The following is a 17917-nucleotide window of genomic DNA, read 5'->3' as shown; positions in this document are numbered from 1 at the left end:
GTTTTATATTTACAGAAAAACTATGAAGATAGTACGGACAGTTTCCATATACTCCCCACACAGTTTTCCTACTATTAACATTTAACATTAATATGATACATATGTTAACAATTAATGGACCAATATGGATACATTAGTATTAACTCAAATCCCTACTTTATTTAGATTTCAAGTGTTGCCTAATGTCCATTTTATGTTTTAGGATCCCATTATTGTATTTGCTTTTTAATTGAGCATTCTTGTGAAATTAAGAGAAGTGACATTTTGGCCAGGTGCAGTGGCTCGTGCCTGTAATCCCAGCACTTTGGGAGGCTGAGGCGGGCAGATCACTTGAGGCCAGGAGTTCAAGACCAGCCTGGCCAACATAGTGAAATCCTGTCTCTACAAAAAATACAAAAATTAGCCGGGGTTGGTGGCACACACCTATCGTCCCAGCTACTTGGGAGGCTGAGGCAGGAAAGTCGCTTGAGTCTGGGAGGCAGAGGTTGCAGTGAGCTGAGACTGCGCCATCATACTCCAGTCTGGGCAATGGGAGTAGCCTGTCTCAAATAATAAAAAAAAAAAAAAAAGAGAAGTGACATTTTTATGATATTAAATCTTCCCATTTAAGAACACACAGATGTTGTTCCATTTGCTTAGATTTTAAAATTTATCCTTCAATAGGATTTTACGGTTTTCTTTATATAGATTTTTATACTTTTCTTGCTGAGTTTATTTGTAAGTATCTTAATGACTTTTCACTATTGTGTATGGATTTCTTTTTTTTTTTTTTTTTTTTTTTTTTTTTTTTTTTTTTTTTTTTTTGAGACGGAGTCTTGCTCTGCCACCCAGGCTGGAGTGCAGTGGCCGGATCTCAGCTCACTGCAAGCTCCGCCTCCCGGGTTTATGCCATTCTCCTGCCTCAGCCTCCCGAGTAGCTGGGACTACAGGCGCCCGCCTCGTCGCCCGGCTAGTTTTTTGTATTTTTAAGTAGAGACAGGGTTTCACCGTGTTAGCCAGGATGGTCTGGATCTCCTGACCTCGTGATCCGCCCGTCTCGGCCTCCCAAAGTGCTGGGATTACAGGCTTGAGCCACCGCGCCCGGCCTTGTGTATGGATTTCTTTCCCATTTATGTTTCTAGTTGTTCATGCTTAAATATGGAATATCTAATGACTTTTGTATATTAATTATGTATCATAGTATTACCTTATCAAATATTCTTATTAATTCTATCAGTTTTTAAAAAGCTATAGTCTATTGGGTTTTTAAAAATATTGTTATGCAATTAGTAAAAATGGTGTATCTTTTTTTCAGTGACTTTATTTGTCAGACCTGCCATGACAATGTTAAAGAATAGTAGCAATAGCAGGCATGCCTGTTTGGTTTCTGATTTTATTTGAAATAGTTTTATCGTTTCACCTGGTAGAAAGATTTTTGCTGTTGGTTTTAGGTAAATATACTTTATTACAATACATTTCACTCTTGTATTCCTTGAATTAAGCTTTGATTGGTTACAGTGTGTTATTCTTTTGAATTATTGCTGAATTGCCAAGTACTGCTTGCCAATATTTTATTTAGAACTTTTGTATATATATAAGTCACGTAAGGTGTTTTTTTTTTTTTTTTTTTTTTGATGGAGTCTCGCTTTGTTGCCCAGGCTGCAGTGCAATGGCACAATCTCGGCTTACTTCAACCTCTGCCTCCTGGGTTCAAGCAATTCTTCTGCCTCAGCCTCCCGAGTAGCTGGGACTACACATGCATGCCACCACTCCCAGCTAATTTTTGTATTTTTAGTAGAGACAGGGTTTCACCATATTGGCCAGGCTGGTCTCAGACTCCTGACCTTGGCCTCCCAAAATGCTGGGATTACAGGCATGAGCCACCGCACCCAGCCAGGTATTTTTTGGGTATTCTATCATGTTTTGATTTTCAAGTTTTACTGTCTTCATAAAACATATTAGGAAGTTTTCCATCCTTCTCTTCATTCTGGAATAACATTAAAATATCAGAATTACTGTTCTTAGGTTAGCAGAAACAAATTAGGAAATCATCTGGTCCTGCTTCCTTCTCAGTGTTGACCTTTAACCAATTTTTCAATCTACTCTGTGGTAACTGGTATGTTTGTTTTTTGAGAAAACATTTTGCCCTGTCACCCAAGCTGGAGTGCAATGGCACAATCACAGCTCACTGCAGCCTTGACCTGCTGGGTTTAAGTGATGCTCCCATCTCAGCCACTCAAGTAGCTAGGAATGCAGGGATGCACCACCATGTCCAGCTAATTTTTAAACATTTTTTTTTGTGGAGGTGAGGTCTCATTATGTTGCCCAGGCTAGTGTTGAACTTCTGAGCTCAAACGATCCTCCTGCCTCAGCCTCCCAAAGTGCTAGGATTACAGGTGTGAGCCACTGCACCCAGCAAGTAACTGATATAGTTGAGTTTTTTAGATGTTCTTGGATTCCTTTTTATTTTGCTGGGAAATTATCCAATTTTTCTAGGTTTTCAAATTTGTTGTGATAAATTTTATAATTTTAAAAATATCGTCCAGGTGCTGTGGGTCACACCTGTAACCCCAGCACTCTGGGAGGCCAAGGTGGGCGGATTATGAGGTCAGGAGTTTGAGACCAGCCTGGCCAACATGTTGAAACCGCATCTCTACTAAAAATACAAAAATTATCCAGGCGTGGTGGGGCACACCTGTAATCTCAGCTACTGGGGAGGCTGAGGCAGAAGAATTGCTTGAACCCAGGAGCTGGAGTTTGCAGTGAGCCAAGATTGTGCCACTGTACTCCAGCCTGGGCTCCAGAGCAAGACTTTGTCTTAAAAAAAAAAAAAAAAATCTCTTTTGCATCTGTGCTTACATCCCCTTTGAAAATTCCTGATTTTGTATAACTTCATTTTCTCCTCCTTTTTCCTTAATCAGGCTCTGATAGAATTTATCTATTTTATTGGTATATTTTTTAATAACAGCTTTTAGATTTACTGCTTATATTTTTTGGGGGTTACATTTCATTAATTTCAACTTCCATCTTTATTAATTTCCTCTTCTTTCTTTCTTTGTTGCTCCTCTAAGTTCTCAACATGAGTCCTAGTTGCCTTGTTTTTAGTTTTTTAAAGTTAATAGGCATTTTCTCCCGAATACAGTTTTTTTCTTTTCCATTGGTTTTGGCAGTAAATGTTCCTTCCATTGCCTTCTGGATAGTTTGTAATTTCACTTTTTATTTCTTCTTTGAACTAATATTGTAACTAATGGGATTCTGAGTTTGTGTTTGTAAAATTCCCAGTTAAAACTTTTAAGGTAATTTTTTATTATTTATTTCTATTTTTATTTGATTATTATCTGAGAACGAGGCCTAGAAGATTTCTACTTAAAAATTTTGTTAAATCCTTGTGATAAATGACATGATATATTTTGGATTGATAAGTTAGGATCTATGATTCAATTAGGATGCTTTAGGCTGCAAGTAACAGGATACTTGATTAAAGTGTTTGAATGAAGGAACTAATTTTTCTCACTTTCCAAACAGGCTGCAGCAAGCAGTCCTAGGGTTGGTTCAGTGTCTGAAAGATTATTGAAATGTACATTTCAGTGTTGCCATACTTTTCTCTTTTTATGTTTTTTTATGATGGGATTTTCAAATACATACATGAATAGAGAAAAGAGGACAGTGAAGCTCATGTGCCCATTACTCACTTTCAGTAACAGTGTACTTTCAGACATTCTTGTTTCATATATTCCTCCAACTTTTTTTTTGTCATTGTTGGAGTATTTAAAGCAAATTTCCAGCATTATATTATTCACCTGTAAATTTGGTCAAATGATATTAAACTATCAATACCTGACAAAATTTTAACTTATAAAACAACAATTTCATGTTGTTCAATCTAATGTTTGACTATATACAGAAAACAGAAACTCTATATACCCGTCAATATGTATTCCAAATCCCACACAGATCTATGTGCAAATGTCAACGTGCATCACACAAGCTGTCCATCATGCTTTTTCCTGGAGGCCTGTCTTCCAGTCTGGGTCTGGGTTTGCTGCACAGCTGTCACTCTGGTGTTTCTCTTTGCTGCTTTCTTGTGGAGCAGACTCCTGTGTCCTTAATCTTATGTTTTAATCTTTCTTGATTTATTCTGTTATTTTGCAGAAATGTAATTCTCTATAGCGCTTCCCAAGGAAAAGTGTATGACAGACAAAAATTTGCATTTCTGCATGCCTTCGTTTACCCTTGTGCTTGACTGATTGACTTACAATTTTCTATGCCAAAAATAATCTCACACTAAGAATTTTGAAGGCATAGTTCCATAACCTACAGTGTTGCTGTTGAGAGGTTTGATGTCATTCTAATACAAAGTATTGGGAGTTATACCTGTTTATTCCCTCAGGAAGTTTGTCAGATACTCCACTTACTTCTCTTCTCCATTTTCACAACCATCTGCCTTTGTGCATGTTTTAATTTTGCTTTAAATGCACTTGGAGGAGAATGTTTTTTCTTTGTTTCCTTCTCTATCTCTTTTGGGCCCTCTTCTTTTAGAACTTCTATGTGGACCTGATCCTCTATTTTATTTTATTTTATTTTATATTTTATTTTATTTTATTTTATTTTATTTTTTCATAGAGACTGGGTTTTACCATGTTGGCTAGTCTGGTCTTGAACTCCTGGCCTCAAGTGATCCACCTGCCATGGCCTCCCAAAGTGCTGAGATTAGAGGGGCCCCTGATTTTAAACTTTTCTCATCTAATTTCCATATGTTATTATGTGGGAAATTGGCTCAACTTTGTCTTCCTACCTTTCTATTAGTTTTATTTGTTTCTGCTGCTGTATCTTAATTGTTTCTCTTTCATAGCATCTCATTCTTGTTGTTGTTTTCCCCAAATCTCTCTGAGGATATTATGTGTATTTTTCTTTTCAAAGTATTGGTCTGCTTTTTGCATTGTCTCTTTCTCTTTTTTTTTTTTTTTTTTTGGGACAGAGTCTCTCTCTGTTGCCCAAGCTGGAGTGCAATGGCATGATCTCAGCTCACTGCAACCTCCGCCTCCCAGGTTCGAGCAATTCTCCTGCCTCAGCCTCCCGAGTAGCTGGGATTACAGGCATCCACCACCACGCCCGGCTAATTTTTGATTTTTGAGTAGAGATGGAGGTTTCACCATGTTAGCCAGGCTGGTCTCGAACTCCTGATCTCAGGTGATTTGCCAGACTCAGCCTCCCAAAGTGCTGGGATTACAGGTGTGAGCCACCATGCCCGGCTGCTTTTTCCATTGTTTCTATTTCCTCTAAATTACTTTTCTTTTCCTTCTCTTCTTCTTCCCATTTTTTCCTGTTTGCTTGTTTTGCTTATCTTTTATATTGCCGGCTTTCCTTACAATCATATTTTCAGTAACTTAGTTATAAATCGAAACAACCAACAATAAGCAAAACTTAAGGAAATTTTCCACCGTGTAGACTTGTGGGCTTGAGGAATGGTGGTGACTGGGTGGGGAACTGACATTTTTGTTAGTGAATCTCCAAATGTCAGATCTATGTGTCCTGTCTTCTGCAGTATGTGGTGTCTCCAAATCCTAAGTCTTCTGTGAGATCCACAGGGGTGAGCTGACTTGCTTCTCATTATTTTTGCAGGCACTTAGTTTGTAACATTCTTTGGTTTGTATAGTTATTCCTCCTCCACTTGCTTTCCTTCTTTATTTTTGTTTTTAGGTGGAATCTTGCTTTGTTGCCCAGGCTGGAGTGCGGTGGCATAATCATAGCTCACTGCAGCCTTGCTCTCCTGGACTCAAGTGATCCTCTTACCTCAGCCTCCCGAGTAGCTAGGACTGCAGGTGTGCACCACCATGCCCGGCTAATTTTTTAATTTTTTGTAGAGACAGGGTCTTGCTATGTTGTCTAGGCTGAACTTGAACTCCTGGCCTCAAGTGATCCTTCTGCCTCGGCTTCCCAAAGTGTTGGGATTACAGGCGTGAATTACCACACCCAGACCCTCTGCTTTCCTACTAATTATTTATTGAAACTTCTTGTTCAGGTTATAGTTTTGTACCAGCTAGGAATATTTTCAGCTACAAGTTAATAGAAAACTGGACTTAAACATGGATATAAAAAAACAGGTTCGTTTTTCTCAGTAATAAGAAGTTTGGAGGTAGATGGTTACTGGCCTTAAGTTCGGTAGCTCAGTAAGGTCTGGACCAATGTCTCTGTGATTGTCTTGGCCTTGTCAAAAAAGGAAAAGGGCAGCTGCACATAATACCCACAGTTAAGGCAGGAATAAGTAAAGGATTGTGTTACTTTTCCTGACCCACCCCAAACAGATATCTACTTGTGTTCCATTGGCTCAAACAGGGTCATATGGTTACTCCTTGCTGCAAGGGAGACTGAGAAATTGGCTTAGTTTATTGATACCCTGAAAAAAAAAATTCTCTTGGCCAGGAAGAAGGGGATGGGGATGGGTGTATACTAGGTAGTCAGTGAACAATGTCTGTTACATCTTTCATATTTTGATGCTATCATTTTAATGGGGATTCAGCTAAAAGAAGATAAACATGCCATGTATAACTGCATGGTGAAAATTAAGTGAGAAAATCCATATAAAGTACTTAGTGCAGTGCCTGGCATGTAGTAATAATCAATAAATATTTGCTACTATGTTATGACCCATACGCTCCACTTTGTACGTGTTGTCTTGTGGCAGTTGGACTGATCAGGTGGAGACACCACTAGGCTCCTAGATAAATGGGTCGTCCCTGCAGAGAAATTGGGCTAGAGAAATTAACTTTGTTGTCATCAGTATGTGGATAGTATTTGAAGCCACATACATGGATGGGATTATCCAGGGAGAAGTTGTATAATGACAAGCAAGCAGAAAGAAGACACTGGAGAATGTAAATTAAGCTTAACCGCAACATGTTTGGGTTTTAAAAAATGAATTTATTCCTCTAGTGCAATATATTGTTTAAGGTACTGAATTATCAATAAATTGAATCACAATAAGAGATGTTACAAAAATAGTTGCAAAGTCAGACTCAGTGTGGCACATTTGTAGCTATATATTAGGTTGGTGCATAAGTAATGGCAAAAACTGCAATTACTTTTGCACCAACCTAATAGTGCCAGGCTGGGAACGGTGGCTCACACCTGTAGTCCCAACACTTTGGGGGGTGAGGTGGGTGGATTGCTTGAGCTCAAGAATTCGTGACTAGCCTGGGCAACATGGTGAAACCCCATATGTACAAAAATACAAAAATTAGCCAGGCATGGACCTTATTTTCTTATAGCTATTTTTAAAAAGAGAAAACTTTTTTTTTAAATGCAATGACAATAATTTGAGAAATCTGAATTAAATTGCCTTTAAAAAAACCACAGGTTTGTTTCTTCCCAAACCATGAAAATGTGGAATACAACAGGGACCATCATTTAGAGATGGCCTGGCTGTGATTATAGCAGCCCTGCTCTGTCTTTACTAATAAGCCAGCAGCATCCAAGAACACACTGTGGATGTGTGTGTTTTCTTCCCCTTCGGTGTTTTATTTTCTCAGAAAGAATGACTGATGGCTTTCTTTTGCAAATTGTACTACATTATTCCAATTGCAGAGGTAAGTTCTGCCAACATTTTTTGATGCATAAGGACTGTTTTGAATCTACTGTTTTATTATGTCTACCTTTTTTTTTTTGCAAAATTAAGAATATTTTCTGTTTCTTAGTAATCATGTTAAATTAATGTACAGTGTTATGACACTGAGCATAAGCCTTTGAATAAGTCCTCAGAAAATATATTTTTCATAAAGACTCAATGGTAATTTTGTAAAACAAAACACATTTGTATTTGGAGACAGCCAAATTCTAAAATTAAAATTACATCTTGATTGCTATATATTTTTTAAACCATATGTCATGTATCAGTCCTCTGCACTTCAAAGGATTATTAAAGGGCTGGTATATGTATACAAGAGGATGATCAAATGGTTACATGGCCTGGAAAACTATGTCATAATACAAGGAATGCTTGAAGGCATTGGGGATATTTAGCTGGAGAAAAGAATACTTGGAATCATGATAGCTTCCTTCAAGTATTTGAAAGGCTGATACATGGGAAAGAGTCAATGTTCTCTTTTGTTCCAGAAGGCAATAATCTTGATTGGAGCAATGGGTGAATTTGCTGAATTTGCTTATTTCAGCTCACCCTGACAACAAAGTTTCCTGTAAAGTCATTAAATGTATATAATGGTGGAATTTTATCAAAACCTAGGAGTAGTCTAGATCAGGGATTGGCAACCCACAGCCTGATTTGTAAATGAAGTTTTATTGGAGCACAGCCACACCCATTTATTTATGTTTTGGCTACGACTGCTTTTGTGGTACATGGGCAGTATGGAGTTGTTGCAACAAAGACTAGATGGCCTCAAAGCCTAAAATATTTACTACCTGGCCTTTTATAGAAAATACTTTGCTGCCCGCTGTGTAACAGATGTCAGACAAGCCAAGGATGTGGTAGAAGATCTAACTCATCGAATGGTATGTTAGACTACATGACCTCTGAGGTCCTGTCCAGCCAAGATTCTGTTTCTTTTTTTTTTTTTTTTTGAGACAGACTTTTGCCCTGTGGCCCAGGCTGGATTGCAATGCCATGATCTCGGCTCACTGAAGCCTCTGCTCTCCTGCCTCAGCCTCCCGAGTAGCTGGGATTACAGGCGCAGGCCACCATGCGCAGCTAGGTTTTGTATTTTTAGTAGAGACGGGGTTTCACCATGTTGGCCAGGCTGGTCTTGAATTCCTGACCTGAGGGGATCTGCCCATCTCCGCCTCCCAAAGTGCTGGGATTACAGGTGTGAGCCACTGTGCTTGGATAGATTCTGTGTTTCTATAGTTGATGATTGTGCATGTGCTTAAAATATGTTCATAGTTCAAGAGTTAGAATTAGAATAGAGGTATTCACTAATAGTTGTGTTTACCTCTTCCATAGATATTAATTCTTGACATTTGTGTGAAATATGAAATTTGAACAGCTTTATGCCTTAACTATGAATTGACATTGTTTTGAATTTCCAGTTGTTACAACAGTAGATTGAAATGCAACAATGGATTTTGTGAATAATTAGGTGGTGTCCGATTCAAAGTTATTTAGTATTTTTAAAAATAACTTTTCTCCAGCAGACCATTAGTGGCATGAATGTCTGTGCAACCAGAGTAGCTAGCTTTTCCTTGCTTTTTCATCTGAGAATCTCAAAGCACTTTGCTAATATTTTTATACTTCATTCATCAAGTTCCTTCTTACACAAATAGGTGGGGTTATTAAGAAAGGTTCCATTGGATGTTCTATTGAAATATAGAAGGTATTTTTTTAGGGGAACAAAATTCATTGAGGAGCTGTAATTTTGGAAAAAGAATAGTTTAGTCTAATTGATATAAATTAATGGGGAACTAGGAACATGTAAAATATCTACAGTAGATTTGGAATTCTAACACCAGTCTTTAGACCTCAAATACTAAATCATTTATTTTCCTTTAGAACATAACAGATCTATATTAAAATGACTTAAGGGTATAGCTTTTACTTTAAAGTTCACATTTTATGTATGTATCTTTAGTAAGATAATCATTTAATAAAAGAAATGTATAATGCAGTACTAATTACTTTTATTCTTTTTTTTCTTTAATCAGCTTTCTCAAGTAGCAACTAATTACTTTAAAAAATCAATAGACTCTCTCTTTTAGAGCAGCTTTAGGTTTACAGAAAAATTGAGTGGAAACTACGGAGAGTTTCCATATATTCCCTCACACCCACTTCCCTAGGTCCCTCAGTTTCCCCCATTCTTAACATCTTGCATTATGTAGTATATTTGTTACAATTGATGAGCCAATATTGATACTTTATTAACAACTAAAGCCCATAGGTTACATTAGGGTTAACTGTTTTTTTTTCTTTTTGAGACAAGAGTTTTGCTTTGTTACCCAGGCTGCTGTGCAGTGGCATGGTCATAGCTCACTATAACCTTGAACTCCTGGGCTCAAGTGATCCTCTCTCCTCAGCCTCCTGAGTAGCTGAGACTAAAGACACACGCATGATGCTCAGCTAATGTTTTTGTTCTTTATTTTTTGTAGAGATGGGATCTTGCTATGTTTCCCAGACTGGTCTCAAACTCCTGGTCTCAAGCAGTCCTCCCACCTTGGCCTCCCAAAGTGCTGGGATTACAGGCATGAGCCACTGTGCCTGGCCACAGTTCACTTGTGATGTTGTACATTCTACAGGTTTTGATAAATGTGTGATGGCATGTGTCTACCATTACAGTATCATACAGAATCGTTCCACTACCCTAAAATTCCCATGTTCTCTGCCTATTCATCTCTCTTTCTCTCCCTCTAGCCCCTGACAACCACTGATGTCTTTATTGTCTTTATAGTTTTGCTTTTTCCAGAATGTTATGTAGTTGGAATAATACAGTATGTAGTCTTTTCACACTGACTTCATTCACTTAGATATATGTCTTTAAGGTTCCTTCATGTATTTTTGTGACTTGACAGTTCATTTCTTCTTATTGCTGAATACTATTTCATTGTGTGGATGTACTACAAGTTGTTTATATATTCACTTATTGAGAGACACCTTGGTTGCTTCCAAATTTGTTATTTTATTTGTTTATTTTTTCAGAAATAGGGTCTTGCTGTGTTCCCAGGCTGGTCTCAAAACCTGGCCTTAAGTGAGTCTCCCACCTCAGCCTTTCAAGTAGCTGGGATTACAGGATCAAGCTACCATGCTCAGGTGGTTTCTTCCAAATTTTGTCAATTATGAAACTGATTACTTTTTAAAAATTGTATTTTTTCAAAATCATAATCATATATAATTATGGGGTACATAGTTTTCCCCTTATGTTTTCTTCTAGTATTTTTGGGGGGGGGCAGTTTCAGGTCTTGTGTTTAAGTCTTTAATCCATTTTGAGTTGTGTTTTGTATGTGGTATGACATAAGGGTCGCATCTTACTCTTTTGCATGTGGATGTCTAGTTTTCCCATTACTGTTTATTGAAGAGACTGTCTTTGCCCCATGGTGTGTTCTTGGCATCTTTGTAAAAAAGTAAAAAACAATTGACCATAAATATGTGGGTTTATTTCTGGGCTGTTTATCCTGTTCCATTGGTTGATGTTTCTGTTTTTATGTCAGTACCATGCTGTTTTAATCACTATAGCTTTGTAATATAGTTTGAAGTTAGGTAGAATGTTGCCTCCAGCTTTGTTCTTTCTGCTCAAGATTGCCTGGGCTACTTAGGGTTTTTGTTTTCATGTGTGCATGTGATTCTATATAAATTTTAAAATTGCTTTTTCTATTTCTGTGAAAAATGTCATTGAAATGTTAATAGGGATTGCATTGAGTCTGAAGGTCATTTTGGGTAGTATGGACTTTTTAACAATATTAATTCTTCCAACCCATGAACGTGGAATATCCTTCTATTTATTTGTATCTTCTTCAATTTCTTTAATCAATGTTATATATTTTTCAGTGTATAGAGCTTTCATCTCATTGGTTAAACTTATTCTCCTAATTTTTTTTTTTTTTTGATAGTTGTTGTAAATGAGACTGTTTTCTGTATTTCTTCAGCTAGTCTGTTGCTAGTGTATAGGAATGCTACTGATTTTTGTGTGTTGATTTTGTATCCTTCAACTTTACTATTTATCAGTTCTAACAGTTTTTTGGTAGAGTCTTTAGGGTTTTCTCATCAGCAAACAGTGACAATTTTAACTTTTTCCTTTCCTATTTGAATGCCTTTTACTTCTTTCTCTTACATAATTGCTCTCACAAGGGCATCCACTACTACATTAAATACAAATGACAACAGTGGGCATCCTTGTCTTGTTCCTGATCTTAGAGAAAAAGTTTTCAATTTTTTACCATTGAGTATAATGTTTGCTGTGGGCTTTTCATATATGGCCTTCATTATGTTGATGTACATTTCTTCTATACTTAATTTATTAGTGAAAGGATGTTGAATTTATCAGATGCCTTTTCTGCATCTAATGTGGTAATCATATAGTATTTGTCCTTCATTCTGTTAATATGGTGTTCTCTATTTGTAGATTTGCATATGTTGAATCATCTTTGTATCCCTGAGATAAATCCCACTTGATCATGGTGAATGATCCTTTTAATGTGCTGTTGAATTTGGCTTATTAGTATTTTGTTGAGGATTTTTACATCTATGTTCATCAGGGATATTGGCCTGTAATTTTCTTTTCTCATAATGTTCTTGTCTGGCTTTGGTATCAAGGCCATAACCTCATAAAAAGAGTTCAAAAGTATTTCCTCCTCTTTGATTTTTTGGAAGAGTTCAAAAAGGATTGATATTAGTTCTTTAAATGTTTGGTAGAATTCATCAGTAACACTTCCAGTCTTGGGCTTTTCTTTAATGGGAAACTTTGTATTATTGATTCAATCTTTTTGAATGACCAATTCAATTATTATTGGTCTGTTCAGATTTTCTATACTATCTTGATTTAGCATTGGTAGGTTATATGTGGCAGGATAAATTCTAGGAATGCATCCATTTCTTCTAGATTATTTGATTTATTGCCTTATGGTTGTTTGTTCGTAGTAATCTTTATGATTCTTTGTATTCTGTGGCATAAATCACAGTGTCTCCTCTTTTATTTCTGATTTTATTTATTTGAATCTTTTCAATATTTTTCTAGGTTAGCCTAACTATAGGTTTGTCGATTTTGTTTATCTTTTCAAGAAACCACTGCCAGTTTCATTGATTTTTCTTCCATTGTTTTTCTAGTCTCTGTTTTCTTTATTTTTGCCCTGATCTTTGTCATTTCTTTCCTTCTGCTATATTTGAGCTTTTTCTTTTTCTGCTTCCTTGAGGTATAACATTAGATTATTTGCGATCTTTATTCTTTTCTGATAGACTACAGGGGTCCCCAACTCTTGTGACCTGTTAGGAACCGGACTACGCAGCAGGAGTTGAGCAGCAGTACCACCTGAGCTCCCCTTCTTGTCAGATCAGTGGGAGCATTAGAGTCTTATGGCAGAGCAAACCCTATTGTGAACTGCTCATGCAAGGGATACAGGTTGTTCACTCTTTATGAGAATCTAACTAATGCCTGATCATCTGAGGTGGAATTTTCATCCTGAAACCCTACCCACTCCATTCCTGTCTTCCACTGGTCCCTGGTGCATAGAGCCATTTATTGCTATAAATTTCCCTCTTAGAACTGCTTTTGCTGCATCCCATTAAGTTTTGGTATGTGTTGTGTTTTCATTTTTGTCTCAAGATATTTTTAAATTTCCCTTTTGATTTCTTCTTTGACTTGTTGGTTGTTTAGTAACATGTTAATTTCCACATATTTGTGAATTTTCCAAGATTTCTCCTGTTACTGAGTCCTAGTTTCATAGCATTATGATCAGAGAAGATGCTTGAAATGATTTTACTTCTCTTAAATTTGTCCAGACCAGTTTTGTGGCCTAACATAGATAATAAATGTATGTATTTTTCATTTATTAAACAATTATATATTTGATACCTTTTATTTATGCCTGGCACTGTTTTTGGTACCTGGCCTGGAGAAAGTTCCATGTACTCTTGAGAATGTGTATTCTGTTGCTGTTGGATGGAAAATTCTACATATGTCTATTAGGTCTATTTGGTCTAAAGTGTAGTTCAAGTTCAGTGTTTGCTTATTAATTTTGTTTATTTTTAATATAATCTTAAAGTTTGCCTACAATATAAAAACTTTAGCATGAAATATATATGTATATTTTATTTAAATTCCAGGATACATGTGCAGAATGTGCAGGTTTGTTACATAGGTAAACATGTGCCATGGTGGTTTGCTGCACCCATCAACCCATCACCTAGGTATTAAGCCCCATATGCATTAGCTATTTATCCTGATGCTCTCCCTCCCCTGCTCCCCGACAAGCCCCAGTGTGTGTTGTTCCTCTCCCTGTGTCCATGTGTTCTCATTATTCAGCTCCCACTTATAAGTGAGAACATGCGGTGTTTGATTTTCTGTTCCTGTGCTAGTTTGCTGAGGATAATGGCTTCCAGGTCCATCCACGTCCCTGCAAAGGACATGAGTTCATTTCTTTTTATGGCTGCATAGTATTCCATCATGTATGTGAGCATGAAATACTTTCATTTTCATTTTTTTTTTTTTTTTTTTGAGACAGAGTCTCGCTCTGTCACCCAGGCTGGAGTGCAGTGGCCGGATCTTAGCTCACTGCAAGCTCTGCCTCCCGGGTTTACACCATTCTCCTGCCTCAGCCTCCCGAGTAGCCGGGACTACAGGTGCCCGCCACCTCGCCCGGCTAGTTTTTTGTATTTTTTTTAGTAGAGACGCGGTTTCACCGTGTTAGCCAGGATGGTCTCGATCTCCTGACCTCGTGATCCGCCCGTCTCAGCCTCCCAAAGTGCTGGGATTACAGGCTTGAGCCACCGTGCCCAGCCCTATTTTCATTTTTTTGAGATGGAGTCTTGCTCTGTCATCCAGGCTGTAGTGCAGTGCTATGATCTCGGCTCACTGCAACCTCCACCTCCTGGGTTCAAGCAATTCTTCCTGCCTCAGCCTTCCAAGTAGTTGAGATTACAGGCGCCTGCCACCCATGCCCGGCTAATTTTTGTAGTTTTAGTAGACTACATGCGTTTCACCATGTTGGCTAGGCTGGTCTTGAACTCCTGACCTCAGGTGATCCGCCTGCCTCAGCCTCCCAAAGTGCCGGGATTTACAAGCGTGACCCCACTGCACCTAGTCTGAACATGAAATATTTTAAATAAATATTTTTTAAAAGATATCTCAATTTTCTAAAAACTTGAAATCTGTTTTAGTTTATCAGTACAAAATAAATGTGATCTTTTAAAAAAATTTATAAAAGATTTACATGGTTGTTCTAAAATTTAAATGATGTGGATTCATGTGGAGTAAAAGATGTAAGTTCTTTCTGTCCTCTTAATACCATAGTCCTATACATATTTTTATATGCATGTAACATGTATATATATTGAAAATACATATAATATAATCCCTTATTATTTAAAAAACCCTATACATTCCCATGTAGTTACATTTATCTGTCATTTATGAAGATGGGATCATGCCACACATATTATTCTACAACTTAAAATTTCATGGTATTGTATATTGTGGATATCTTCTGATGGCAGTAAGTGTTCTTTTAAATCCCTGCAGAATATTCTGATTTATAGATGAATTATAATTTATTTAATCATTCATCTATTACTGGGCATTCAGCTTTCTGCAGTTTTTTGCTATTATGCATCTTGTTGCAGTGAGTATCCTTGTATACATATATATGTATATCTTTTTTGTTTATTAAACGATTATATATTTGATACCTTTTATATATGCCAGGAACTGTTTTAGGTACTAGAATTCATCAGTGACCAAGAAGTAAGGTTTCATTTCTTGTGTGGGAAGACCTTCAATAAACAAACAATACACTCGGTATTTTCAAATAGTGGTAAGTGCCATGGAGGGCATAAAGAAGGTCTTGTAGAAGAGAGTGGTGCTTTTCCAACTCTACATGGGGTAATCAGGGAAGGGCTTTCCGTGGAGGTGACTTCTAAGCTAAGAGATGCATGGTGAAGAGGAGGCTGCCAGTGCAGAGGGTCTGGGAAGAGCTTTCTGTGCAGAAGGAACAGCAAACAGCCATGCACCAGTGCAGGTAGTGGGATCATCTGCCTGGTGCAGGCATTATGGGCACATTGTATATAGGGAATTTGAAAACAACAGGAAAACCAACTAAAAGTTGGCCTGCTTTTCTTTCTTTTATTATTATTATTATTATTATTTTTTTGAGACGGAGACTTGCTCCATCGCCCAGGCTGGAGTGCGATGGCACGATCTCCGTTCACTGCAACCTCAGCCTCCCAGGTTCAAGCAATTCTCCTGCCTTAGCCTCCCAAGTAGCTGGTATTACAGGCACCCACTACCACGCCCAGCTAATTTTTTTTTTTTTTTTTTTTTGTATTTTGAGTAGAGACAAGGTTTTGCCATGTTGGCCAGCCTGGTCTCGAATTCCTGACCTCAGGTGATCCACCTGTTTCAGCCTTCCAAAGTGCTGGGATTACAGGCATGAGCCACCATACCCGGCCTGCTTTTCTTTTCTTTTTTTTTTCCTCTTTTTGCCCTTATTTTACTTTTGTAGAGATGGGGTCTCACTGTGTTGCCCAGGCTGTTGTCAAACTCCTGGCTTCAAGCAATCCTCCAGCCTTGACCTCTCAAAGCACTGGTATGACAGGCATGAGCCACTGCGCCCAGCATGGTCTGCTTTTGATTACCACCATGCATCAGCAATTCTAACCAATAAAATACTGTGCCTTGTTTCCCTTGCGCTCCGTGCCACTGACGTGAGGTATGTGCTATTCCCCATATTTTTGAAGTGTTGATTCCTGGATATGGGTCAAAGGCTGTCTGCAATTTAAATTTAAACTTTGGAATCACTTTTAATTATAAAAAGTATGAAGCGTTTTTCAAAACATACTGAGTAAACTAAGGCCTCGTGGCTGAGGAAGTTTTGCTCTCCTCTGCTTTTGAAAGTAAAACAATTGTATTGATTTAAGTAATTTAAGTGAATCAAGCGAATTATAAAATATTAAGAAGTGGAAATTAAATAAAATCACCCATAAACCTACCGTTTGAAAACAAATTTGGATAATATTTTGATGTATAATGCAAGTTTCTATTTCTCTTCCTCTTTTTTGGGGCAAGGGTCAGCTAACTAAACATTTGGTTTGATATTCTTCAGAGTCAGATTGTAACTCTGTATATACATAGTTGTATATATACTTTGTATATATAGTATAGGCTTACTACTATAAAACCATATATACACTATAAAACCACTCCTGGTTGGACCTTCATCTGTGGCAGGTACTTTTGACTGGGCTGCTAAAGTCAAGCTCCCTGTGCTTTAAAAAAAAATCATCAAAAATCAGTAAATATTGCCTGAGATCACCTGTTTTAACTCTAATAAGGTTCTACAGCAAGCATCTCATTCAGTCGTGAAGGTGGCATTCCTGGGTGGTGGTGGAACTCAGCTACAGAACTGGGCTTCAAAAATATTCGTAAGTCAGCCCTCATATTGGATTATGACTTTTAGGATTTTTTTTTTTTTTTTTAATGAGACAGGGTCTCACTATGTTGCACAGGCTGGTCTCAAACTCCTGGGCTCAAGCAATCCACCTGCTTTGGCCTCCAAAAGTCCCCAGATTACAGGCACGAGCCACCGCGTCCAGCCAGGATACTTCTGAATAGTTAAAGTATTATATGATAATGTTTTCATTCAGTAAATGTTTATTATGTGTATTTCCACATCCCTCTGCTAGGTGCTAAGGGGCATAAGATGATTAAACGGGTTGTGAAAAGTCCAGTCTAACTGGGGTGAAAGAGGTAGGCAGGTAAATTAGAACAGGGTGGAAGGACGGGGGTAGAGTTTAGGGATGAAGCTCTGGGGCAGCACAGTGGGAGGAGTGTTCCTCCTGCCTTGGGGAGCAGGACAAGCCTTGCCTCTCCTTCCGGCTTCCTCTGTTGCTCCTCATCTTGCAGGCTTTTCTGTCCTCTGCCACAAGTGCTCTTCCTCCCTGAGGACTTTTGCAGAAGCTCTTTCCTCTGCCTGGAGTGGATGCTTCCTTCTTGTCTCCATGCCTTGCTTGATTGCTCCCTACTCTTTCATTCCCCACTCGCTGTGTTGTAGCCTCTCACTGTGTGCTCTGCTTCCTGACATCACTTAGCACAGCTTCTGTGAAAGGATGACTTGCTGGATATTTCCCACCTCCACCCCAAGAGAATGCTTTCAGCTGTCAGTAACAGAAAACTGATAAACAAGTGGCTCAACAAATGGCGGTTTATTCTAAAATATAAAGGAGACTGGAGGTCAGTGGCTACTGGCGCTTTTTGAGCTGATAATCAATGTCGGGACCGTGTCTGTAGGATTC

At 38.0% G+C, this 17917-nt stretch overlaps 1 protein-coding gene across 4 annotated transcripts in view; it reads left to right on the top strand.

The window, feature by feature from the left end:
* Positions 1 to 17917, top strand: part of ACYP2 (acylphosphatase 2) — a 205053-nt gene that overhangs the window by 29224 nt on the left and 157912 nt on the right. The window contains exon 4 of one of the 4 annotated variants that reach the window (XR_004428298.1): positions 10619 to 10729. The exons of the other annotated variants lie outside the window; for them this stretch is intronic. The gene's annotated coding sequence lies outside the window, so the exon portion shown is untranslated. The remainder of the gene's footprint in view (positions 1 to 10618; positions 10730 to 17917) is intronic. 4 annotated transcript variants of the gene reach the window in all.

The sequence above is a fragment of the Trachypithecus francoisi genome, unplaced genomic scaffold (assembly GCF_009764315.1).
Source record: "Trachypithecus francoisi isolate TF-2019V2 unplaced genomic scaffold, Tfra_2.0 Lachesis_group17, whole genome shotgun sequence".
Lineage (NCBI taxonomy): Eukaryota > Metazoa > Chordata > Mammalia > Primates > Cercopithecidae > Trachypithecus > Trachypithecus francoisi.
Note: the sequence above shows the minus strand (reverse complement) of the source record. Positions and strands in the feature narration are given on the sequence as shown.